Consider the following 26764-nt stretch of genomic DNA (forward strand, 5'->3'; position numbering starts at 1 on the left):
AGGAAAAAGTATTTAGATAATAAAATTAGGAGTTCAACAGAGAGATGCCACAGAGGGGAAAAGAAATTCTGGAACTGAAGAACACCAAGAGTAAAGCGAAAGGTTTTATTTCAGCCATCCTCAGAAGACTTTACCGTGTTGAAAGAGTCACTGAACCTTACAATATGACATTTAGAGTCATGCAGTCAGAGGAGGAAAACACCACAACATGCATGCAACAGCATCAAGCTAGCTTACAGGCACATTGCCATAACCCCAGAAGGCAAGGAAGAGAGGAGCTCAAGGAAAAACCACTTAAAGAAATGATGGCCAAACACTTCCTAAAAGTTGAAAGAAATCAGATGGTGATACCTCTAGAAGTTCTTTTATTGTACAGAATTGTTTTTAATATCCTGTGTTTTTTCTTTTTTTAAATTATTTTTCCATATGAAGTTGAGAATTGCTTTTCCAAGGTCTGTAAGGAGTTTGGTGGAATTTGTATGGGAATTTCATTGAATTTGTAGATTGTTTTTGGTAAGATGGCCATATTTACTATGTTTATCCTAATGATCCATGAGCATGGGACATCTTTTCATGTTCTGGTATCTTCTCCAGTTTCTTTCTTCAGAGACTTGAAGTTCTTGTCATACAGGTCTTTCACTTGCTTGGTTAAAGTTACACCAAGATATTTTATATTATTTGTGGCTATCATGAAGGGTGTTGTTTCTCTAATTTCTTTCTCAGCCCTTTTTTTTTTATCATTTGTGTAAAAGAAGGCTACTAATTTTTTTTAAAGGTAATTTTGTATCCAGCCATGTTGCTGAAGGTGTTTATTAGTTATATGAGTTCTCTGGTAGCATTTTGGGGGTCACTTACATATAGAATAATATCATCTGCCATATCATAATGATATTTTTATTTTGACTTCTTCCTTTCTAATTTATAGCCCCTTGATCTCCTTTAGTTGTTTTATTCCACTAGCCAGGACTTCAAGTACTATATTGAATAGGTATGGAGAGAGTAGACAGCTTTGTCTAGTTCCTGATTTTAGTGATTTTAGTTAAGTTTCCCTCCATTTAACTTGGTGTTGTCTATTAGCTTGCTACATATTGCCTTTATTATGTTTAGATATGTGCCTTGTATCCCTGATCTCTTCAAGACTTTTATCATGAAAGGGTGTTGGCTTTTTCAAAGGCTTTTTCAGCATCTAATAAGATGATCATGTGCTTTTATTTTCCTTTCAGTTTGTTTATATAGTGGATTACAATGATGGATTTTCCTATGTTGAACCATCCCTGCATCCCTGGCATAAAGCCTACTTGATCATGGTGGGTGATGTTTTTTATGTATTCTTGGATTTGGCTTGAGAATATTTTATTGCATATTTTTGCATCAATGTTCATAAGGAAGATTGGCCTAAAATTTTCTTTCTTGGTTGAATCTTTGTGTGGTTTAGGTATCAAGGTGACTATAGCTTCTCAGAATGAATTTGGCATTGTTACTTCAGTTTCTATTTTGTGGAATAGTTTGAAGAGTTTGGTATTAGCTCTTCTTTGAATGTCTGTGCCAAACCCATCTGGCCCTGGGCCTTTTTGGTTGGGAGGCTTTTAATGACTCCTTCTATTTCCTTAGGGATTACAGGACTAATTAGATTGTTAACTTGATCTTGATTTAACGTGGTAAATAGAATCTATCAAGAAAATTTTTTATTTCATTTAGATTTTCCAGTTTTGTGGAGTACAAGCTTTTGGAGTAAGACCTAATGATTCTTTGGATTTCCTCAGTGTCTTTTGTTATACCCCCTTTTCATTTCTGATTTTGTTAATTTGGATATTATCTTTCTGCCTTTAGTTAGTTTGGCTACAGGCTTGTCTATCTTGTTGATTTTCTCAAAGAACCAGCTTTTAGTTTTATTGATTCTTTATATTGTTCTCTTTGTTTCTAAGTTATTGATTTTAGCCCTCTAGGGTGTGTTTGCTTCTTTTTGTTCTAGAGTTTTCAGATGTGCTGTTAAGTTGCTACTATGAGATCTCTCCAAATTCTTTATGAAGGCAATTAGTGCTATGCACTTTCCTCTTAACACTGCTTTCATTGTGTCCCATAAGTTTATGGATGTTGTGCATTTATTTTCATTGAATTCTAGAAAGTATTTAATTTCTTCCCTGGCCCAGCGGTCATTGAGTAGAGAGTTGTTCAGTTTCCATGAGTTTGTAGGCTTTCTTTTTTTTTTCTTTCCTGTTGTTGATAAGTTCCAGCTTTAGTCCATGGTGGTTTGATGAGAGACAAGAGGTTGTTTCAATTTTCTTGCATCTGTTGAGGCTTGCTTTATGACTCAGTATCTGGCCAATTTTGGAGAAAGTTCTGTGTGGTACTGAGAAGAAGATATATCCTTTTGTGTTTGGGTGAAATGTTCTGTAGATACCAGTTAAGTCCATCTGATTCATAACATCAGTTACTTTCATTATTTCTTTGCTTAGTTTCTGTCTTGTTGACCTGTCCATTAGTGAAAGTGGGGTGTTGAATTCACCCACTAATATTGTGTGGGGTTCAATGTGTGATTTAAGCTTTAATAATTATTCTTTTTGTTTTGTTTTTCAAAATAGGGTTTCTCTGTGTTAGCTTTGGCTGTCCTGGACTTGCTTTGTAGACCAGGTTGGGCTCGAACTCACAGCTATCCTCCTGCCTCAAGTACTGGGATTAAAAGTGTGCATCACCATACCCAGCCTAGTAATTATTCTTTTATGAATGTAGGTGTCCTTACATTTGGTACATTAAGATGTCATCTTGATGACTTTTTCCTTTGATGAGTATGAAGCGTCCTTCCATATCTCTTTTGATTAATTTTGGCTGAAAGTCTATTTTATTAGATATTAGAATAGCTACTCCTACTTGTTTCTTGGATCCGTTTGTTTGGAAAACCTTTCTGCAGTCCTTTACTCTGAGGTAATGTCAACCTTTGTTGCTGAGGTGTGCTTAGTGTATGCAGCAGAATGGTGGATGCTCTTTTCATATCCACTACTTGCCTGTGCCTTTTTATTGGAGAATTTATTCCATTGATGTTGAGAGATATTAATGACCAATGATTGCTGATTCCTGTAATTTTGATACTGGTAGTGTTAGTTTAAGTGGGTGTCATTCCCCCCACACCTCTTTTCTGGTGTGAAATTATTTGTTTCCTGTGTTTTCACTGTGTTGGAGTTTTCCTTCTAGGTCCTCTGTAGGGCTGGGTTAGTGGACAGACATTGCTTTAAATTTGATTTTGTCATGGAATATCTTGTTTTCTCCATCTTTAGTGATCAAAAGTTTTGCTGGGTATAGAAGTCTGACCTGGCTTATGTGGTCTCTTAGGGTCTGCAAGATATCTGCCCAGGTACTTCTGGATTTTAACATCTCTGTTGAGAAGTTTAATGTAGTTCTAATAGGTCTGCCCTTATATATTACTTAGGCCTTATCCCTTGCAGCTTTTATATTCTTTTTTTGTTTTGTACAGTTAGTGCTTTGTCATTATGTGGCAGGGTAATTTTGTTTTTTAGTTCAATCTATTTAATGTCCTTGTACCTTTACAGTCATCTCTTTCTTTAGGTTGGGGAAATTTTCTTCTATAATTTCATTGAGGATATTTTCTGGGCATTTGAACTGGAAAAGATCGTTCTTCTATTCCTATTAGTCTTAGGTTTGATATTTTCATGGTGTCCCAAATTTCCTGGTTATTTTATACTAGAAACTTTTTAGGCTTAGCATTTTATTTGACTGATGTATCAATTTCTTCTGTTGTGTCTTCTATGCCTGAGAGTCTCTCTTCCTTCTCTGTAGTTTGTTATAGCTCCTGTTCTCTTTCATAGGTTTTCCAACTCTAGAATTGCCTCAGTTTGTGTTTTCTTTATTGCTTCTATTTACACTTTTCAGATCTTGGACAGTTTTATTCATTTCCTTCCATTTTCCTGTATTTCTTTAAGGGATTTATTCACTTCCTTCACCCGTTTGATTGTATTTTCCTGTATTTCTTTGAGAGATTTATTCATTTCCTGTATAAAGGCCTCTGTCATCTTCATATCATTTTCCTGTGCTTCAGGTATGTTAAGATATCTTGTTGTAGTAAGACAGCTGGGTTCTGGTGGTGCTGTGTTACCCTGGGTTTTGTTGAGTGTGTTCTTATGCTGTCCATCTGGTTGTCCCTGGTGTTGGCAGGCCTGGAGGTCCCTGGTAGGGCCAGATGGCTGCTGTGTCTGGGACTGCAGGCAGAGTTGGGGCCTGGGAACTGGCACAGACTGGTCATGGGGCAGACCTTACCACTGCTGGTATTCCCCAATCTACTTTAATTTTTTAAAGATGTATTTTTTTCATTAGTTTAAATTACATTTATGTGTGGCTGTGCATATGTGTATATGTGTTCTGGTACTTGTGGAAGCCAGAGGTCTTAGATCGCCTTGGAGCTGGAGTCATAGACAGTTGTGAGGCACCAGGTACAGGGGCTGGAAACCAAACTCAGGTCCTCTGAAAGAGTCACAAGTACTCGTAGCCACTGAGCCATCTCTCCAGCCCTTTTGCTTTACTTTTTAGCCTTGATCCACCAAGGGTCTAGTCTGTTTCTGCACTGTAAGATAAACTATTTGAACAGAGCTCTTGCTCAGACATCTTGAGCAAGAAACCCTCCCCACTCATCTGCCAGAGCTGGTGTGATTGGAGAAATGGCGGTACAGCAAGCCCTCCCATCTCCCTTTGAGCTCACTTTTGGCTACACTCTCTTGGGTGTCCCCCGACCCACAGCCTTGACCATGCTTGTCTTAACAATTCACTGGGTGTGTAAAGAGAATTTATTATCTCGGCTCCATCATAGCTACCTTGCCTTCAGGATCTTCCAATTCGGGCTGAGTTTCTTTTCACCCTGGATCAAAGCTCTAACCTTAACCCAGGAAAGTTGTAGTTTTCCCACTCATCGTCTATAATGGAATACAGAACCTTTAACCCATAAACTGTAGGCTTTCTTGTCTCCCCATCCCCCGCCCAGGCCAAACCTGCTCCCTTTACCTGGTTTTCATTGGCTTATGGACCAAGCCTACCACAGCTACTAGCAAACCTATAATTTTTCTTATCCAGAATTGCACACTGGGGGAGTGGGCAGCAGAATAAGGCCACAGACTAGCAGCCATCCTGGCACAATAGAAGTTCTTTTTATTTATTTATTTATTTATTTATTTTAGAAGTTCTTAATGACATCATTTTCCAGTGATCTGAATGGTGTTCTTTGTACTTGTTTTGTTGACAATTTTGTCTAGTACTACACTCATTGTCATTAAAAGGGGAACTATCTAATGTCTCACGCTGCCATCTTTGAGGTGGTATCTTCAACGTGACTATTCTATTGCTCACATCTTTTGATTTTAATTATAGATGAGCTGTTATCAGGAGGTTGGTGTAGAGTCATGGAAAGAGAGGCCTGAGTTTTGCATAAGTCACCTCCAATGTGCAAAAATAAATGGGGGAAGTGACCAAGGGAAGCAGTCAGGCTGAACACTCAGCCAGGAACATCAGAGCTAGGGTCTGGTCTCAATCCTGCCCCGGAAAGACCTCTTTGAGGCTCCTTAACTTTATAGAATGTCTGAGAAAGGGTATCCTGTTTAACCTGATACTCACCCTTTACCATCTCCCCAGGGTCCTCACCACTACGACCAAGTTTTCTTCTCAAGGGCCTTGCGATTCTGTGAGGGTGAAAATGTCTGAAATTAGCTTTCACTTATGCAAGACATTTGAAGCTAGCAGCAACATAATTTCCTTGTTCTTTTCTGAGTGGTTGCTGGCCTCTCCCTCCCTCCCTCCCTCTCTCTCTCTCTCTCTCTCTCTCTCTCTCTCTCTCTCTCTCTCTCTCTGTGTGTGTGTGTGTGTGTGTGTGTTTACAACATCTGTAGTAAACAGAAGGCTGAGTTTTCCCAGACTATGCCAAGACCAAAGCCAAGGCCATAAGCAAATTGGAATCTCTCTCCTCTCAGCAAACTCTCCCATTTCTCCCACTCTCTGTCCCTGGGTAGATGAACCAGTGTCAGAGGAAACTGGGTCCCTGACTTCCTTCATATTCTCCTAGCCTCAGGTTCAAGTGCACAAGGGTGGTCCAAACATTGTCTGTTCAAGGTTTGGGGGATAGTTCAGTTGGCAAAGTGCTTTCTTTGAAAGCAGGAAGAGTCTGGCCCCCAGAACCCACTTTACAATAAAAGCTGATGTGTGCTTATGATTCCTCCTGGAGAAAGCAGAGACAGGAGGATTCCTGGGGCTCACTGGACAGCCATCGATAGGACAAGGATAACTGCTTGGCATGTTTAAAGCCAATGAGAAACCTTGCCTGAAAAACAGACTGACATCCGAGGAACCATTTCTGAGATGTTGCTTTGGTCTCCACACATGTGTACCTGTTTGTTGCAGATGATGAACACTCCGTTTATTCTGTCCTAAATACTGTGGTAGGAACATTTACATGTGTTCCTATCAAGCCTTTGGGGACAAGCAACAGCACTCAGAACCCAAGAGCTCCGTGTCCCACAGCAAAGAGCTTCTGATAGCTTTCCTACCAGGACTTGCAGTGAACACTCTTACCCTAAACTCCCAGAAAGGACGCTCCAGAAGGAAACTGAGTATGGGCTGTGGAGTAGAAGCTGGCCGACTGATGACCCACTCCATCACTCCATCGGGGCTCCTAGACATTAAGAAGATAGGATAATCTGCCCACTGGCCCCCTTAGGTGCTTGGATGAGCAGCGGCTCATGATGCCTGCTGGGCCAGCAGGTCCTCTCAAGTACCTTGCTGGTCCAATTTTCCCCTTGACCAATGTGGGAAAGGTTATACTCAGCCATAGTGTCACAATCCTTCCCCTGTCAAATCTCTCTCTCTCTCTCTCTCTCTCTCTCTCTCTCTCTCTCTCTCTCTCTCTCTCTCTCTCTCTCTCTCTCTCTCTCTCTCTCTCTCTCTCTCTCTCTCTCTCCTGAGTTTTCATTGTCAAATAAAGTGGTCAGTTGAAGAGCCTCTGAGGTCAGAATCACACAGTGCCTTCAGCACTATGAAACATGGGCAATTTGTACATACTGTTTATCAATTTTGTGCACTCTAGTCCCACCCACTCTGCTACTGACTGCTCACAGCCTCCTGTGACCTCCCTAATATTAGCATCATTTAAAAGCAAAGCAAAACCAACGGACTGTGAGGACACCACCCTAGTCCCCACAGGTGGCCCAGACAGAAGACCACTGAAAAATACTTCCTAGAGTTAGTCGCAGGTGTGTTGACCCTGACAAACCAGCCGAGGGAAAACAGCAACCACACGGTGAAACCAAAACCCACGAGAAAACTTGGGTTGGCAAATGGGCATCGTGACCAGCATGGCTGAAGGTCAGGTGCCCATGGAACTTCTTCAGGAACACTTCTGGGGCTGAGGAGCCAGAAGACTTGACTGGAGGGTGGAGCTCACGTCGAGTGGCTCCCCGGTGGCAGCTGATGAAGCTCTGATCACAGCAGGGGGCACACACGCGCACAGTTGTGCGAGTTGCTGGCAGGAAGCCACGAGCCACTGAAGCTGACTGAGATGAGAAGGATCTATCTGGGGATGGGATTGGTTTTTCTTAACTGGGTCCAGAGCTTCTGGTTGCAGCTAGAAGGTTCCTCGACCAGGTGCACTCTGAGATCTGAAGAGTCATGGTGAGAAGCTACTGAAGCCCTGTGAGGTAGGTCTGTCAGCTGGCTTCTGGCCAGCTCATTTTTTAAAATTAATTTATTCAGATTACATCTCAATTATTATCCCATCACTTGTATCCTTCTGTGCCTCCCTCCCTTTCTCCCTCCCTTCCTCCCGCTTTCACCCTATTCCCCTCCCCTAGGTCTATGACCGAGGAGGGTCTCCTTCCCCACTACATGGTCAAAGGCTATCAAGTCTCATCTTGGTAGCCTGCTTATTCTTTCTCTGAGTGCCACCAGGCCTCCCCACCAAGGGGAGGTGGTCAAATATGGGGCACCAGAGTTCATGTCAGAGTCAGTCCCTGCTCTCCACATACCTGTGGAGAATGTCCTGTCCATTGGCTAGATCAGAGTAGGAGTTTGGTGTTTACTACTTGTATTGTCCTTGGTTAGTGCTATAGTTTGAGCAGACCCCGCTGGCTGGGCAGCTCATTTCTCTACATGGTGTGGACAGCTTTCTGAGGTCTGTGGGATGGGTGAGTGGGCAGGGATGTTGCTGTCGGTGTTCCAGTGGAATTCGTGTGATATGTGCTATAGCTAGTTTGGACCCTGAGAGGCCTTTGGGTTTATAAAAACTCATCCATCCTGGATGGAGTGTGTGTCTGTGGCTCCAAGATGGGAAGGGTAATGACGGTCCCACGGAGGAGATGGGATGCAGGAGAAGATGGATGGGGACATGCAAGTCTAGCTGTGGGGCTAGAGGCAGGTTCCCCAGCCTCCTAGAGAGGAAGGCAGCTGGAGCCACAGTGCAGAGCCCAGTGAAGTCATCAGTAACATGTGCTCCGTCTGGCTCAAGGTCAATGCCTGCTTGTTCTCTTTGCTTAGTTGGTTTTGGGTGAAATTGTTCAGTTTTTTGGGTATTCAGGGGGCAGAATGACGGAACTGATTTCATAATGACCTTTTGGGCCAAGATATGTTATGTTTGTAAAGGCAACCCAGGAAAGAATAGTTGATCATACATTTTGAAAGGTTTTTTTTTTGTTTTGTTTTGTTTTTGGATTTTCGAGACAGAGTTTCTCTGTGTAGCCTTGGCTGTCCTGGGCTTGCTTTGTAGACCAGGCTGGCCTCGAACTCACAGCGATCCACCTGCCTCTGCCTCCCAAGTGCTGGGATTAAAGGTGTGCGCCACCACCACCTAGGCTTGAAAGGATTGTTTAGAAGTACCTTAGACTTGGCCTAGGGAGGTAGCTCAGTCAGTGAAGTGCTTGGTTTGAAAGCATAAAGACATGAGTTCGATCCCCTAGCACATATGTAAAAGAACCTGGGCATGGTGGCACATACTTGTCATCTCAGTCCTGGGGAGGTGGAGACAGAAGGATCTCTGGGGCCCACTGGCCAGCTAGTCTTAGCTACTCCGTGATTTGTAGCCCAGTGAGAGATCCTGTCACACAAACAAAGTGCACAGCTCCAGAGGAACAACACATGGACACACACACAATTTTAAAACGTTGACAGCTTCTCTCTTCACTTTGTAATCGATCGTTGATTTCAGTTTTCACTGGCCCCCACCAACAACGAATAGTGTTGTCACAACCTGGAACTGCGATCAAGTCTCCTGACATGTCTGCAGGAGGGAGGGCTGGTTCCTTTGACCTTGAGGTGGGGATTGGGCCTAGAGTATGGGAGGCACAGACAGTAGCTGTATAGGAGATAACTTTAAAGACCCCAGGTTAGCCAAGGTCCCAAGATCAGCTCCACTGGGGACAAGATGTGTTGCTGCTGTGAACTTCTGCCACTGTGCACTTCAGTTTCCCAAACCTGCCACACAGCCCAATTGAAGAAAAGACCAGAGAGGTCCAAACGGAGGGGGTTCTACACTGTATAAACCTTTAGAGACTGCCAGGGTCACCAAAAACAAAAACAAAACAAAACAAAAAAACAACAACAACCAAACACAGGTGGTAATGTTACAGATCAGTGTCCCTGATGCCACTGTACCAGTATTAGCATCTTAGTCCTGGGGACTGCCGTCTTTCTACAATTTTAGAATTTGTTTCCAAATAAAAAGTTCAAGTGCACTCATCATGCCTCAGCGCAGAAGTGATCACATGACAAGTGCCCCCTGAGGAAACCTCTCTTTGAACTTTCTGGAGCACAGGAGGCCTTTGCCACGCACACACTCTCCCCCTTTGATTCTCCATCTATTCTAGGACCACATTGTGTTTCCATTCCTCATGATATTTTCCTTCTGTCTGTTTGGGTTTTTTTGTTTGTCTGTTTATTGTTGGTTGTACATTTTTTGAGCCCTCTCTCACATCAGGGCCCATGGGGCTGGGCACAGCCCGACCCACTCTGCAATGTTTACTGTCTGGTGTAGACTCAGCCTCCCAAGTCCAGTTGTTTTTCAAGGAGCCAGAGAAGGGGACAACTGGGCACTCAGACCTGCACACAGTGCCTCTCACCCAAATGGAAGCAGCCATCCTTCGGACTCTACTAATCCTCAAAAGCGGGTGGCTGGCCTGGCAATTCTGGTTTGTGTTATTTTAAAAAATGCTTACCTCTGAGTGAACTGTGGTCTGAGATGAGGCATGGGGACCAGAGGCTGCCATCAGCACCCAGTAGCCTGCTGCTAAGGTTCAAGTGTGTGAGCGGAGCTGCAGGACAAAGCAGCCTGGCTTATCTTCGGCAGGCCTGGCAGAGCAGATGTACTTTCCTCAAAAGCGATGCCTCTGCCAGATAGCGAAAGCCTCAGAACCTGGAGAGGAAGAAAAGGGGCTGATAAAGTGACAGGAAGATGATGCTTAGATGTGAATCACAACGCTGAGGTGAAAATCAAAATAGAAGAGCGGTGGTTACAACCTCGCTTCCCACTGGCATGGTTTGTTATCTGGGCTATGCCGGAATCCTCTCCTACCTTCTCATGGAGAACACCTCCCCCAAATTCTTAAAGCCATTGCTTACAGTGCTCCAAGCCATCTTGTGCTGCCACAAATATGGACATATGCTGGGCTCTACCTTGCAGGTCGGCCAACCAGCTTCCTTAGACCTGACTTCTCCTGGATAGGGACAGACTTTTTTTTTCCCCTTTTCTTTTCTTCTTTTTTTTCAAGACAGGGTTTCTCTGTGTAGCCTTGTAGACCAGGCTGGCCTCGAACTCACAGAGATCCACCTGCCTCCCGAGTGATGGGATTAAAGGTGTGCTGGCTGGGACAGGCTTTTCTTACCCCTCTGTATCCTAGCACCCAGCATGGTGCCTGGCCCATGAAAGGTACTGTGTAAAACCACTTTTCCTTTTCTCTATTTCTTCCTTCCGTTCCCCTCTCTCCACTTCCTTCTCTCCCCTCTACTCTCCTTCCTTCCCCCTCCTTTTCCCCTATTCCCCTCCTCTCCCCTCCCCATTGCATCCTGTCCCCTTCCCTTCCCTCCATGACTAGGGACTGAGCATAAGGTTGCATGCTTGCTAGGAAAGTTTTGTGCCTCTGAGCTAACCCGGGCTCTAGTTTTCCTTTTATTCTGAGACAGTCTCGCTGGGTGTTCAGGCTGCCCTTCACCTTGCTCTGTATCCCAGACAGGCATGGAATGTGTGGTCCTCCATCCTTAGCCTTCTGAGAGGTCGGGATCCCAGACCTGTGCCACCAGGCTTACAGACCATTCTTGCATGAAAGAATCAAGGATGAAAAGCTGGGTGTGAGGAAAGGCTAGGTAGGACATGAGGAAGAGGCCTGGAGGAGGAAGGGCCAGGCTGTGATTGTCGCTGGTAACTGTGGAGAGCTCCGAGGTTGGTCTCTGAGGCTTGAGCTGTGAGCTTTGAGGCAGCACACACAAGGGAAGGGGCATCCCTAAGTTCTGGCACATTCTACTTCCCTCGAGGTCATGGGGTACAGAGGTCTGGATGGGGATATGGCCGTGGAACTTGGCAGCTGCGGGAGAGTGAGACAGTGGCCAAATTGCATTCTGTTTCCAGTCATGTCCAACCGTATCTGCAGCCCCCTCCAAGCAGAGACCTGGGTGCCAAACAGAGCCACGAGACAGAATAAAGGTTCCACTGCATCGCACAGTCTCCCCCAAGGTGAAAGCAGGGGTTAGACCTCCCTCACCAAAATGATGCTATTTCCCCAACCCTGTAGCAAGAAGTTCTTGGGAGGCCTTGTCATCTCCACCTTGCTGGCCTCTGAGGTACACCTGACCATCTAGTATGCTGCCCAAGACCAATAGGAGGAAAAACACGACACATCTGGTCTGCACAACAAATGCAGGGGGTGCTTATGTCCACAAACCCACAGTGCTATCCACAATGGCTTTAGATTTTCTGGGCTTCATGGGTTAAATCACTTTTGACCTTCAAGACCAGGGCTCCTGACATGTTAACTGGAGCTGCTGACTAGAGGCTGCTAGCAAATGGTGAAGGAAAAGGCCTACACAGAATGAGGAAAAGGCCTCTAGGAGCTGGTGTCATCTACGGTACAGAGTGTGCACTCTTGCATAAAGAGCCTTTGGGTTTGCATAGCCTTAGGCAGCTGACATGATCTGCAAATGGATGACTTCTGCTTCATTCCTGTGGGTGGGGTGTACTTCTGCCTCTTGCTCCTGGGTCATCGGGAGACTTCCTATCTCTGTCCTGTACTTAGCATGTTGTAGGCGCTCTCTTCAGAGGTCTTTTCTTGCCATGCAGGCAGGAGGCAGGAGGCAGGAGGCAGGAGGCAGGAGGCAGGAGGCAGGAGGCAGGAGGCAGGAGGCAGGAGGCAGGAGGCTGAATGGGTTTCTAGTATGGCATGGCTCTGTACTATTAGAAAGGAGAAGAGTGTTGTTAATTTCTGGGATGAGCAGAAACAGGTGCTTTCTGGTACCCAGGCCTGGCAATCCCATTCATTTGTGCAGGCTTGGAGTACAGGGAGTGAGATAGGCAGGAGGTGGAGAAGGAAGAGCGGACAAGATGGACAGAGCTGGATAGGAGAAAATTTTAGAAGAAGAGAGCAACTGGACATAGCAGGGCACATCGTTGATCCTAGAATTTAGGAGGCAGAGAAAAGCAGATCTCTGTGAGCTCAAGGTTAGGCTGGTCTAAATAGTGAATTCAGGCCCACCAGGAACATAGAGTGAGACTATCTCAAAAGAGAGGGTAGATAGATAAATAGATAAATAAATAGGTAATAGACAGACAGACAGACAGACAGATGATAAATAGAGAACAGAATGTCTGATGCTCCTGAGTGGTACCAGCCCTGGCCCTGGGATCCATCCTAGATCTGTGGCATCTAGCTGGGCCACTGTGAGGTGTTGCGTTACAAATGGGTGATGACGGAAACTGCTGAGCGCAGGGCCTGTTACTGTTATTGAGAAGGGCAGATGTGGCCACGGCGGACGTTTTAGAGGAAGCCAGTGTTCTAAAGCAGGCAAGTTTACCCTGTGACCAGCTATGACTGCAACCCTGACACAAAACCATCAATGTAATTAAAGCATAACGAGGTGAGGTTTGCAATTCATTAATTTTACTTATGTTTTTGTAACTCCACTGCCCAGTTCTGGAGTGTGAATTTTGTAGATGACAAAGTTGTGCCTCAACGTCAAAAGTTTGGGGTAAGCGGACTTTGAGGGCGGAGGCCCACTGGCCCCACTGGAGTACAAGGCTCTGGTTAGAGGCTGCAGAGTACTTGCAGGTTAAGCACATTCTAGAAACTGACCTGAGGGTGGGGGCAGTTTCTAAAGTCCATGATATATATATATATATATATATATATATATATCAGAGGCACAGCCTAGGATCAGCCAGACGTAGGGCGCTGATGACATGGACAGAACAAGATGGCGACACAGGATTAAGACTGTAGAGCAGCCAGAACCTGGGAGAGGGCTGGAGGTGGACCGTGCCCTATCGGGCTCATTAATCTCTGAGACAACACTTCTAGAGCGGATCCCTGGCCTGGTGCCTTGGCTGGACAGCTTCTTCTTTCTGAGATTGTTTCCAACTGCACTTTTCAAGGACGGGGTGGGTGGGTGAGGGGAGCTAAGCTACCTCTCGAACCCCTCATCAGACCTTAATGGCTGTGTGGGTACAGCGTGCACTCAGGTCAAGCAGTGAAGAATGCTTAGGATTCAGGCACCTAGAAACATACCAGGATGCCCTGGTCTCAGCTGGTCCCCAAACAGCCCTGTGCCGGTGGCAGGAACCTGTCCAGAGGCCTAGATCTGGGAAGGAGCAGGGCTGAGGTGCACACTCAGCACACAAGCCTTAGGATCTAACGTTAGTCCACACGTGAGCACAGCAGGAAGGTCCGGAGGTGAGGGTGGGGGAGTGGGAATTTGAGAGGGGTGTGGGTCATTCTGGTGAGGGCTGAGAACAGGCTACAACACGGCCTGTACACAGAGACTGAGAGGTCTGGGGCCAGGATGTGATGACCTCCGAGCCATGCTCACATAAGACCACAAGCGGTGACCTACCACCTCTGGCTGAGGGAGTTTCCACCCCCAGGAGGCTCTGGCGCCAGCTTGCCTAGGGACATGATCTTGCTGGGCCTGCTTCTATGCCCTGTGGGCTGTTAGTGTGGCAATCTTCCCTTGCTCCTCTAGGCCACGTGGTAGCTCAGGTTGCTGGCCATATATTTCCTGCATCGGTCCCTCAATATTATCCTGTCACCTTTGGGGTCAACTTCTCCCCGCATTCCTCTGCCTCTTTGGCTTTCAGCGCCGTGACTGTCTGTCAGAGATCAAGACCTGGTGCCAGGCTTAAGGAGCACAGAAGTGAGAGTAGTTGTGAAGTCAGTCTTGTGCGTCAGTCATTCGTTCCAACAGGAGCTCAAGTGATAGGACGTTGGAACTGTCTTCAAGGTCCTTCAAAGTGCTTTAGGCCAAAAAAAAAAAAAAAAAAAAAAAAGGAAGCAAGGTCACCTGTGTGTCCAGAGGAAAAAAAGATGACTGAGGTCAGAGAGTAGACGGACCCCTTAGGCTCTTGTTCATGTCCCCTAGCTAAAGGAAGGCCTGGCCATGAAAGAAAAGCTCTTAGGAGCCCAACTAGAGGAGATCAGCAGGACTCTGAGGACAGACCTGAGAGCAGTTCACTCAGATACAACCATAACCAGCTCTCAGAGCCTCTCTTCTGTTGGAGCTGTCTCCTTCCCTCAGATTCTCCTGCAGGAACCTATGCAGTCCTCTCTCAGTAGCCGCCGTGGGAGTAGCTGACTTCCTGCTCTCATGGGGATGCCATGAGGACCACAGACGCCAGGCGGAAGCTGAGCCAGGCCAGGGTCTTGGCAGCCAAGCAACTCTGATATTTCTCACCACTGATCAGCCGCCGCAGACAAGCCATTTACATCTGACTTTAGATGCCAGTCTGTTTATGAGTGATGTGAATGTGAGCATCAGTCTCTGATGGCTTGAAAGAAAAAAAAAAAGACATGTCTATTCCTCAAAGCCTATGAATTTAAAAATGGAGGCTCCCTGCCCTCCCCCTGTGCCTGCCATTTACAGGAGCCAGACTCTTGGGAGGACACAAACTAGGAGGGGGTCTGAAGGGTATCAGAATGAACACCGCAAATGCTAACGGTGTCTTCTTTGCTCTTTCTAATGCCTAAGCTTGGGGTGTGTGGTCTGTGAGTCTGGGCGTGGGGGCTTTCTACTAGCTCTGCCCTGGTGCTGCCTTCCCCCAAAGCCCAGTCACAAGGGAAGCCACGGGAGGAACAGGCTGCTGAGACCAGGAAGGGAGAGCCACTGGAAGGGCAGGCTAAGTTCACACAGATGTATCATTTGTCTCCTGACTTCAAATCTGTAAAAATTACGTAACCCTGAAGGTAATGCTGAAAACAGACGTGATCTCCGATTTGTCTGTTGGTCCTAAGATTTACTCGCTATACCACAAGCATAGTTTCTCACTGGTGTGTGCGAGATCTTACTTTGATTTTGCTTTTTCCTTCTCTTTCTGGACTCTTTGGCACAATGGTCATTCTCAAGGCTGCATAAACATTGGGCTCTTAGTTTGCTTTATTTTATTTTATTTTTTAACCATTGCACAGAGAGCTGTGGTTCAAAAATAAAATAGCACACAGGCAAAGCTATTCTGAGCTGCATCATGTAACTGAAAGCTGTCTTTTTCTAATCCTTCCAAGGAATGGCAATTAATTGGGAGCACAAGATGCTTACTTGGGGGGCAGAATGGAGTTTGCATCGAGCCGCATTGTAAGTGGTGACGATGGTGGCTGAGAGTTTTGTCCTCTGTCATCTGGCTCCCCGACAACCAGACTTGCTGGCCAGTGCTGTGCTGTGGTCTTTGGCCAGAGAACAGACTTTCCTGCCTGGGAAATGAAATGACTCATAAGGAAACAAGCCCCGGAGCTTTGGGCTTGTTTGTTCTTAATCAGAAGTCTGTAAATCGTTGTAGGCTTTGCCAGGAAAGGGGATCTTGAAAGTGAGTGCCAAATTTAGTACATAAATTCCAATTTTAAGCCTCTCTCTCTCTCTCTCTCTCTCTCTCTCTCTCCCCCCCCCTGTGTGTGTGTGTGTGTGTGTGTGTGTGTGTGTGTGTGTGGTGTATGCCACATGTGTGTCCTTGGACTATAGAAGAAGTCATCAGACCCCCTGGAGCTGGAGTTATAGAAAACTGTGCGCTGCCATGTGGATGCGGGGAAGTGAACTCACGTTCTCTGGAAGAGTAGCAAGTACTCTTAACCACTGAGCCATCTTTCCAGTCCCTAAATTTCTATTTAAAAAGTTTTTATATGCTAATTTTAATAGTAATAAAACTAAGCTCTCTTACTATACTTTAAAAATAAAAAGCAGCCACGTTTTAGAACTGGCATGTTTACGGTAAGTATACTTTCTAGGGACAGTTTCTCCTCCTTCTCCCTGCCCCAGCTCCTCCTCCTCCTCCTCCTCCTTTTTCCGAGACAGGGTTTCTCTGTGTAGCTTTGATTGTCCTGAACTCACTTTTGTAAACCAGGTTGGCCTTGAACTCACAGAAATATATCTGCCCCTGCCTCCCAAGTGCTGGGATTACAGGCGTGTGCAACCACACCCCGTTGGGACAATATTTTCAATTACATCACAATCACTAAGAAGACTGTGATCCCTGAGATATTTTTGGGGGGACAGAATTTCAAGTGGCTTGAACTGACCTCAAACTTGCTACGAGGCTAAAGACAGCCTTGAACTCCTGACCCTCCCACCCCTAGCCCCTGATTCTCCCGTCTCTGCCTCCCGAGTTCTGGAATTATTGGTGTGTGTCGCCATACCCAGTGTATGAGCCAGGGCTCTGTCCATGCTAACTAAGCGTTCCACCACCTGAGCTACATCCACAGCCCCACATATAGGGTTCTTAGTTGAAGAAAGCATTTTGGCAGTTTTAGACTAAGTGGTTCCCACCAGCTTCACGTTGCCCTCCTGAGATTCAGAATAAGTCACCAGTACTTGTGGTCATTGATGGCTCTTCCTACAGCGAGTGAGCGTGTGTATCCACCTGAAATGTTATGAGCTAAGGCTGAGCGGGGCAGGAGTAAACCTTCTGAAGTGCAAGAGAACAAAACAGGCACCCAACCACTACATGGAATACATCACCCTGTTAGTCCTGTGGCTCCCTGATGGCAATAGTAGATTCCTTCCTTTTCAAATAGCTGTTTTTATAAACAACAGACTCCTGCTCCACTTTGTGACCTAGTGACTCCATAAATGCATCCGATCTCCTTCCTCCGCCATCTTAGAGTGTGTATTCCTGAGGCACCGAGCACGGACACACTCAGTCTCTCACCCCTCCAGAAGGCTGTGCTGTGTTCTCCAGTTGCTACTACTTAAAATGAGCAGTCCTTGTTGAAGGGAAAAGACTTCTTAAAATACAGCACACGGTCCTGTTGTCAAAGTGAGCTGGCTGTAGTTGCATCTTGGCCATCTGTGACGTAGTGATGCAGAGCAACACTGAGTATTGATTGGGGTCCATGTGTCAGCCCCAAGTAATGGCTAATGAGTCCAACCAGTGTACGGACAGACGCAGGCTGAAGATGAACGATGCCTTTATGCCTTTGTCTTTGTAAGTTAAAGCATACACTCTGTGTGGTGGCTTGTTTATGAGGCAAAGAAGTGACCGCTTTTTATGGTTGGGCTTTTCTGGATTGACCAATCAATTAATTGATTGATTAACTCATCCATTCAAAAAAGAGAAACCCTAGACTCTGGCTGGGCACTGCACGGAAGAGAATGTGGTCAGCAAAGCAGCTAGGTGTCTGGCTTTGGTGGGTTTCAGGGAGAAGTCTGCCTTGGAGAGAGACTCCAGATCACTGCCCTGCCTTGGTGAGAAAAATATTGGGGATTTTTCTGAGTCACAGCAAGTTTAACCTCATGTTATGCTGAACAAGAGGAAGGCTTTGCTGAGAATCACAATTTCTCTTTCTGGTACAAGGACCACTTTACTTCAGCATCTTGGGCAAAACATAAGGAACAACTGTTTATAAACTACTGGAGCCTCGGAAAGTTCTTGGGTTCTCTGTCCCTCTCACCTGGCCATGTGGCATCCGTAGCTGAGTCAAGTGATCATTCCTGCTCACTGAAACACACAACCAAGGTCAGAGTCATGACTCGTCCTTGAGGTAAATGTGAGAAACCCAGCTGTCTGCTCATGAAAGACACATTCATGCCCCTCTGTGACTGGACAGTCATAACCAAAGACTACTGAACAGAGTATGGAGGTCTGTGGTTCCCAAAGGTCATCATGGAAAGATGGTGGCTGTGTTTGCCCCCGTCCACCTCCCAGCTAGCTGCAGGACCTCGGCGTACCTGGCTGATCTGTCTAGTCTCTGTTTTCTTGGTAGTAAAATGGGGTGTCTGGGGTAGGAGGTGCCTTGGGGCAGAGTGAAGTCTGGGTACAGTGGAGACTCAGTGCCATAGGTGAATAACTTGATCCCTTTGGGAAGGGCTGGATGGAGAATATGAGAAGAAACAGAGAGACCAGAGGGGACCCTGCAGGTCTCAGTGAGGGATAAAGTAAGATAAAGCAGCTCAGATAAAGTGTCAGGGATGGAGGCCATGAGACTGGTCCAACTACGCCACCACGTTGATGACTGCACAATAGAAATTAGCTGTGCATAATATGGGGCAGAAGATGGCGTGGCTGTCTAAGATGGTACAGCATTGGGAGAGGTCTGGGCCCAGATGGATGGGGAGTGGGTCAAGAGCTTAGTTCTGGCTACTTTCATTCTGAACCATCTTTTAGAAGTCTCAGAGGTGGGCTGAGGTGATAGTTCCAGTCAGCAAAGTATTTGCTGAACCAGTGTGAGGATCTGAGTTTGATCCCCTAGAACCCATGTTTTAACAGCCAAGCATGATGCTACCTGTTTGTCATGCCAGTGTCAGGGAGACAGACAGACAGACTCCGCCATGGTTGCCAGCTAGGCAGGTTGAATCATTGAGCCTCAGGCCAGGGAGGAATCTTGTCCTCCCCCCAAAACAATGTGGATATTCCTGAGGAATGCCCCTCCATGTGGACCTCTGGCCTCCACACACATGAATACACACACACACACACACACACACACACACACACACACACACACACACACAAGAAGTGCCGTGTCAACAGTATGAGTGTCACTGTCAGCTGGTCTGTGAGTTCTATGGCCCTTTATCTGGCCCTCTCCCCCTCACCAGCGTTGTGCTCGCAAGCTTCCTCACATACCCCAATAGTTCAGATCCAGTTTCAAGGGTGCTTTTCTTTTCTCAGATACACATCCATGGGCAGTGTCCAGGATGTAAGGGAAGAGACAACCATCTGGACCATGAAAAATAGGAACCATACTTCCTTCTGAAGGCCATGCACCCTTCCCACACACACTAGGGTCTTCAGGACAGAGCCGAGTAGCTGTCTGGGAGGCTCTGGCAGCATCAGTCTTGCAATGAGGGCCTTTGGCCCCATTACATAGAGACGGTCTTATCACCCTCAGGCCCCACTCAGTTGGACTTGAGCCAAAGGACCCTGTCCAAGAAGGAGGTGACTCCTTCTCACAGATAATATGAAGAGCATGTGCGCTCTGAAGCAGGTTGGGGATTCAGGAACCATTGTGGGATGATTTGGGCTGGGCTGGCCCTGTGGCCTTGCTACTGCATGGAAGAACTGCACCCGCCCCGCTCCTGGGTCCCAGATGAGCTGGTGACCACACTGTCCAGCCTTCAGCTCCACATGGGCACTAGTTTCCTTGATCTACCAAGGCACAGGCTCTTATGCTCAAGCTCTGGCAGGGATCAGAAGGTCCCTCAATTGTCCTTCGGTCATGGTTTGCGTCTGAAGCCATGCTGCCTGGATGGACACTTGATTTCAGGAGTTTACTCAGTGTGGTTGGGGTTTCCTGCGCCTGCCGGAGATGGGGCTTTTCATTTTGAAGACAGATTCTAATCTTCTTCAGAAGGGTTGAGGTGGCTTTTCCTGCTGCAGACAGCCCGCCCCTCCCTTGATGGTCATCACACGTTGTAGATGTTGGTGGCATCTCACTGTTTCCATCCATGTCCCCATATCTGCTGACAGCACCTGTGCTCCAGCCACAGCCTCCTGCTTCTCCTCCTGTTCTCAGCCGTCATTCCCCACATATTCGCCACACAGCAGCAGCGGTGATCTTTGGAAAAGGTACGTTGGCTCTTAAAAGCATGCAGTGGGTCGTCCTGGTATTATCAATGAAGCCCCAGCTCCTCCTGGCTGTATGCCCCTTCTCCTCTGACATCCCTGCATCACTGTGCTCCGGTGTGTTGTCTCCGCTCTTGGATGGTGCTGAGCCCATGCTTTGCCTCTTGTTGCCCTCTGCCCACACCCCCCCTGGCAATGCTTCCTTGTCATTCAGACCCGAGCATGATGGCGCTCATCCGACCCTGGAAAAGGTTTTATCTGAACAGTCCAGCCCCTCTGGTATGGTTGATTGACTTGCTCCACAGCACTTGCCACTGCTGGGAATTCCTGTTCAGTGACTGGCTTGTTTGCTAGTGTCTTCTCTTGGCTCTTCTCCCCCATCATTCTGAACATGAACTCTCTGGTCCCAGTACTCGTGCGCATCCCAGCTCTGGAAAGCATTTATTTGTCAAGGGAAGATGAGACCCTCATAGGGAATTGTCCTGGGTGGTAGAGGCCATGTTGCCATCCCAGGAGGCAGCTGATGATGCAACAGACTTTCTAGCAAGCAGTTTGGTGGCTTGGGCCAGGGACCTTAAAACAGTTGCCAGAAACTGATACAAACTGGTGTTTCTTCTGAGAACCTAGAAAGCCTAAAAAAAGTGCAGGGAGCATCTCGCAGGCACATGTCAGATGAAGGCGAGGCCCACCCCCCACATGCTTATACATGTGTTCACATGCACAGCAAGGAGAGTTGTAAAAAGCCAGTTCAAACCTTCATGATAAGAAAGAAGCTTATGATAAAATGTTGAGTGATAATAAATCAGAGTCTCGTGGGCTAAGTGCCAGCCAGTGTTCCCACAGAGGCTGTGTCAGACTCAGCTTCAGTAGCTAGTCTGCTGTGAGACGCTGTGAGATGCTAATCATCGTCGTCTATACTTTACCAGGCATGGAAGGAGCCTTGAGAGATAAGGACCCTGGCAAACGAGCTATAGTTTGCAAACTGTGATGCCGGGACATGTCACGGCCCATCCAGTGCCTCTCCTTTCACAGACTCCGTTCAATCCATGTTACTAAAAGAACAACAACAACAAAAAGAAAAGACATGCACATTTCTCCAAAGAAGAATAAGTAAAATTCAAATAATCAAGAGCCTGCCTCTGGATATTAAAATCATGGAAATGCTCTTCTGTATAATTTCTTGTGTTGGTGTTCATCTTTGCAATAAGTGCATATTATTTAATATGAAATTTGAGTTGTATCAAGCCATGTGTGAGGAGGGCATTCCTATAATCCCAACACTCAGAAAGCAGAGGCAGGAGGATCACAAATTTGGGAACATATTCTACATAGTAAGGGCCTAATTCAAAATGAGAGAGGGGGAGAGATTATATATTAATTTACCTTATTGATTAAAAAGGGAGATATTTCCTTTATTATTGGTGTCTGCATGTGTGCATGTGCATGCACACATGGATGTACACACACACACACACACACACACACACACACACACACACAGGGATCACTCCACAATGAAAAGAGAAGTACACTAATTTGTGCTGTCAACAAGTCAATTGGGGAAATGATTGCTGACTGTCCTCAGGGAGCTTATGAAAGGCATAGAAGGGATCCAGAGACATCTTGACCAGGGTTCTTGTGACCCAGAGGAAGGTTGGGCCAAGGAGATGGCTCACCAGGCAAAGGCACTTGCTGTCAACTCTAACTACCACAATTTAATCACTGGACCCCACATGATGGAAGGGAAGAATGGACACCCACATTTGTCCTTTGGCCTCCACACATGTGCTATGGCATATGTGTGCATACACATGACACACATACATGTAATTAATATAATTTAAACTTTGCCACTTCTTCAAAACATCTATTATCATAAATATAATGCTAATAAAATTAATATAGGATTTTTTTCTCAAAATTCTTCTTAAATTGTTTTTGAAAAAAATAAATTAGAAAGAGTAAGGAAAAAAGTCCTGGCAGTGAGGAGTTCCATGGTTTCTGTGTAGGGGCAGTTTCTACCTGTTGCTCTGTGCAAGGAACAGCATGGGGCTTCGAGGAACAGACTTGAGAACATGTGATAGGATTTCAGTTAGGAGAAAGATGGGCATTTTAAAACTTTTATCATATTATACTCAAATTTCCAGTTCAACAACCATCTTTATTTAGTTTCCTATTCTCTCCTCTAACAGGTTTAAAGTCTGCTCTTGATGGGCAAATCTTTCATCAACGTAGGCTTGATAGTTAAATCATTTGTCAGCCTAGGTTTGATATTAGGGCCCGGTTGTGAGGTGAGGGAACAGGTTCACGTTTTGATGGAAACATCAGACATCACAGCACCACTCACTGAGTGTCCTTCCCTCTGGTGATCCACAGTGTCTGTCTGGTGTCTAGCATGCTTCTGTATGTGTGGTGTGTGGTGTTTGTGATGTGTGTGTGTCTCTGTGTCTCTTCCTATGTGTACATGTGAATTCCTTGCCATCTCACAGTCACTGCAGCTTTTACTGGGCCCTTTTGACATCTTATTCTTTTCCTTTGTCGATTTTTTTCTATTCTTGAGCATTTTTATCATCTGCCAAGTTTTAGAAACATCTTGTAAAGTTTCTGTTGAAATGTTGATAGAAAATCCATTTGGCTTTGGAAGCTATGGGCAGAAGGCTTGCCTCTGTACTTTAGTTTTCCTAATTAACAACCAGTGACGCACTTCTCTCTCCTAAAAACATTTTAAAAGTGTCTTTTAACAAATTTCATATCTCTATACAGGCTTGCATAGCCTTTGTTTGATGTGTTTCTGGGTAAAGTATTATTTGGGTTGGTATTGGACATGGAAAGTCATTTCTAAATGGCCACCCAATATGAATAGGCTGGCACAGTGAGAAAGGTCAGCATGATTCCTAACATAATAAAAGTCATTAGACAAAAGCAAATTAAAGCAAAATGACCCCACTTACCACCCTTCCATGGGTAAAATAAACATCTAGTTATACCTCCTGGTGAGAATGTGACCTCTTGGATTCTGCTGGTGGATCCCTTGGGGATCATACTGGGATCCACAGTGCCATTGCTCTATTTAGTTACTTAACTGAATAGATGTTTGTTTGTTTGTTTGTTTGTTTGGACCAGGGACCTCTGCCTCACAATAAACAAACCTCTTACATATGTGATTTTAAAAACAAATGCAAACCACAAAATATTCGCATAGATTATAAAGCCATTTTTGTAAAAGCCTCAAACACAAGGCAAAAGGTATATATTGCTGTGACAACTGGGACATGCCATTAGTGAAGAAAGCCATGCATGATAGGACACCCACTGGCCTCAGCAAAAAGATTGCTCTTGGGGAGAAACAGAGGGCAACATAATAATCGAACTAGATCGTGTCTTCATGTGAATAACACACACAAAAAGGACAGGTTGGGGGCAGGAAATGAAGTGAGTAAAATGTCAATTATACTAGGACTGTTGCATTATTGCTGTGATTTTTTTATATGTTTAAAATCTCTGTGGTCTATGAGATGATTCGGTAGGCAAAGGTGTTTACAATGCAAACACAGCAAGCTGAATTCAGGACCCACATAGTGGAAGAAGAGAACAAACTCCACAAAGATGTTTTTTTCTGCACACACACAATAATAATAAAAAGAAACAAAAATATTTTCAAATTTACCATTGATAGTGAGCAGTTTTCTGCAGTCATAAATTTATACATAAAAGACTGATAAGAAAGACCAATAAGCTGAGCAGATGAAATAGTGAGCCTCTGAGCATACTGTTCCATAAAAAAAAATGCAAAAGCTAAATTCAGAAAATGTCTACACCATATGACAGAATGACATGTATATTAAATGTATGTGCCCTATAAAGTCTCTGGTTTATTATAAGGAAGCCAAGTCATTGCATTAGAAACTGTGGTTAATAAATATGATAGATTTGGATGAAAGCAAGTCAAAACAGCCTTATTTATCACTTTGCCTTTAACAACCAAGGTTGGCTTTATTTTCTTTCCTTTTGTCCATTGACGGGGAAGTAAAAAATGGGCTTTTCTTCAGTGCTGAGAGTGTAAATCAATGTTACCGTCACACATCAGAAGCCTAAATGAGTGCCTAGATTTGATACCTACTTACCTGTTTTGTAGCCCTGCTTACAGAATCGCAGCTTTAAAAATGTCGCATGGGGTGGGGGTGGAGGTGGGAGTGAGGCAGGTGACATGAATGAGAAAGGGAGCTTGCTGCCAAGCATGAGGATCTGAGTTTGTTCCCTGGGAGCCACACAGTGAAAGGAGAGAGCCAACCCCTACAAGCTGTCCTCTGACCTCCACACACAGATCACAGTGTGCGCGACACACACACACACACACACACACACACACACACACACACACACACAACCAATCAATCAATCCATCAATAAGTATCATTGCAATTCTTTAAAATGCACAAACCAATCAATAAATATTTTACAAGTATGTTTACAATCTTGTTTATTTATAATCACCAAAGGTTGAAAAGAACTTATTTGACCCAATAGTAGTTATATAAGTTAATGGTAAAGATGTAGAATGGCAGGGAGTAAATTATATTTACTTACTTATAAATTAAACTTGATTTAATTACCTAATTTTAAATATAATTATAATTAATAATAAATATAATTAAATTATGCCTACTTATAAATGTAATTCACAATGTAGTGTGCATGAAAATAATCAAGTTATTAAACAAGATCAATGGTCTGAGTATTTTAAGTACGCGTGTATATGCAATGGCCCCAGTTATGTCAGTGGTAACTATTTGTAATGGTTTTCCATTGGTGTAGCTATTTTTATTTACTGTAACCTCAGTTATAGGGTTTTTTGGGGGGGGAATTATTTTGTTTTTTTGAGGCAGGATCTCATGTAGCTCAAGTGGGCCTTAAACTTCTATATTCCAGTTTACTTCCAGCACCTCTTGCACCCCAGGTGCTTACGCCCCTGCAATTTCACTGGCAGGAATTTAATCTTGGCAAAAAATTAGGTGAGGGTTTAGTCAGAGTTAAGACCTCACTCAGCCCAGAGTGTTTACATATTTGTCTAGGGTGTGAAAGGTGTTGGAAGTAAACTGGTGTGTGAGGATGACTTTGAACTCCTCATCCTCCTGAACTTGACCCCTCAGCTGCCAGCATCAGGAGCCTGCACCACTGCGCCTCCGCCGGCTTTGTGTCCTGCTGCAGGTGGACCGCAGGGCCTTGTGCACTCTTGGTGAGAACAGCCAACGGGCCTCATCCACAGCCTGCTGCTGGGGCTTTGGGGGGATTTTCCTTTGTGAATGTGTAATCTCCAAATATTCAGATTATCTACATATATTACCAGCTTAACAAAAAGGTGAAATTAAAAGGGGAAGAGTACTTTTTAATAAGAAACTTAGAAAGGACACAAGGTGAAACGCTTTGCTGCAGGGGGATACAGGACCCTACACTCCGAGGGGTCCACCTGGTGACTTGTCGGAGAATGCTCCACACTTACACAACTGCAATTCCACCCATAGGAATTTAATCTTGACAAAAAATTAGAGGAGGGGTTCAGTCAGAATTAAGACCCCGATCCAGAACATTTACACACAGCGTCTGGGATGCAAAAGATATTGGAAACAAAGTGGTGTGTAAGAGAAAGGACAGAAAATGCTAAGCTCTAATAGTCAGAGGCATGCTAGACCGATGAGCAGTGAAGGAGACAGCGCAGACACCCGCAGGAAGACACCTGTGATGCGTTCTTTCAAAAGCAGGTCGCAAAACAGGATGTAGCTAATGAGCCCATTTTTGCTGCTTTAAAAATAAAATGGTCTTGGAAAATTACATACCAGAGTGTTAACAGTGGCTGTCTCTGGATGATGGTGCAGGGGCTAATGTTTATCTCCCGTGTTGTTTTCTGAATTTCCTGTGGTAAAAACAAATCACTGTGTAAAAGAGAAAGGACATTGATTTGATGGATAATAGGTTTCATTCTGCAAGGGCGGATGGAGCTGGCCAAGGCTGGGAAGCTACTTTCCTCCTGGCCCTCTGCCTTTTTCAGATAGGTTCAGGACACACACTCTGTTTTTTTGTTTTGTTTTGTTTTGTTATTGTTTTTAATGAGTGACTACCTGGTCTTCTTTGGGTTGCTTCTCTCTATAAAAAGTATTTAGGAAGGTTTCAACAGCTCTTGCAGAGGTACGAATTCACCCAACATTAGCAGTTTGTTTGGTTCCATAGATTTCCACACATTTTCTTTACATCTTCAGACATGTACAGACTCACTTCTTATTTCCTTTTACACATTTCAATCATGTCATGAAAAACCACCCAGCAATTTTCTCTGCCTAACAGTAATGTATTCTGGATGTTTTACCTTCCTAGTCCCCGTCTCTAGTACCACACGACTAATTTTCACCTACACATTTGTTCCTTAGCTACAGGTTGTAATTATATGCTCTATCCATGAATACATTTTGTTGTTTTTGTTTTGTTTTGTTTGGATAGCCCCAAAGGATGTCAGCTGAAAACTAAAAGTTTGCCTCCCAGACATCC

The 26764-nt window shown here is 45.0% G+C and overlaps 1 protein-coding gene across 2 annotated transcripts in view; it reads left to right on the forward strand.

The window, feature by feature from the left end:
• The first annotated feature begins 7284 nt into the window (after positions 1-7284).
• The window catches only part of BLK (BLK proto-oncogene, Src family tyrosine kinase), a 53659-nt gene continuing 34179 nt past the window's right edge, over positions 7285-26764 (forward strand). The window contains exons 1-2 of one of the 2 annotated variants that reach the window (XM_084767725.1): positions 7285-7685; positions 20129-20227. The gene's annotated coding sequence lies outside the window, so the exon portion shown is untranslated. The remainder of the gene's footprint in view (positions 7686-20128; positions 20228-26764) is intronic. The other variant, XM_084767726.1, reaches the window with a different exon arrangement.

Source organism: Acomys minous (genome assembly GCF_964271855.1).
Source record: "Acomys minous genome assembly, chromosome: 18".
Classification (NCBI taxonomy): Eukaryota; Metazoa; Chordata; class Mammalia; order Rodentia; family Muridae; genus Acomys; species Acomys minous.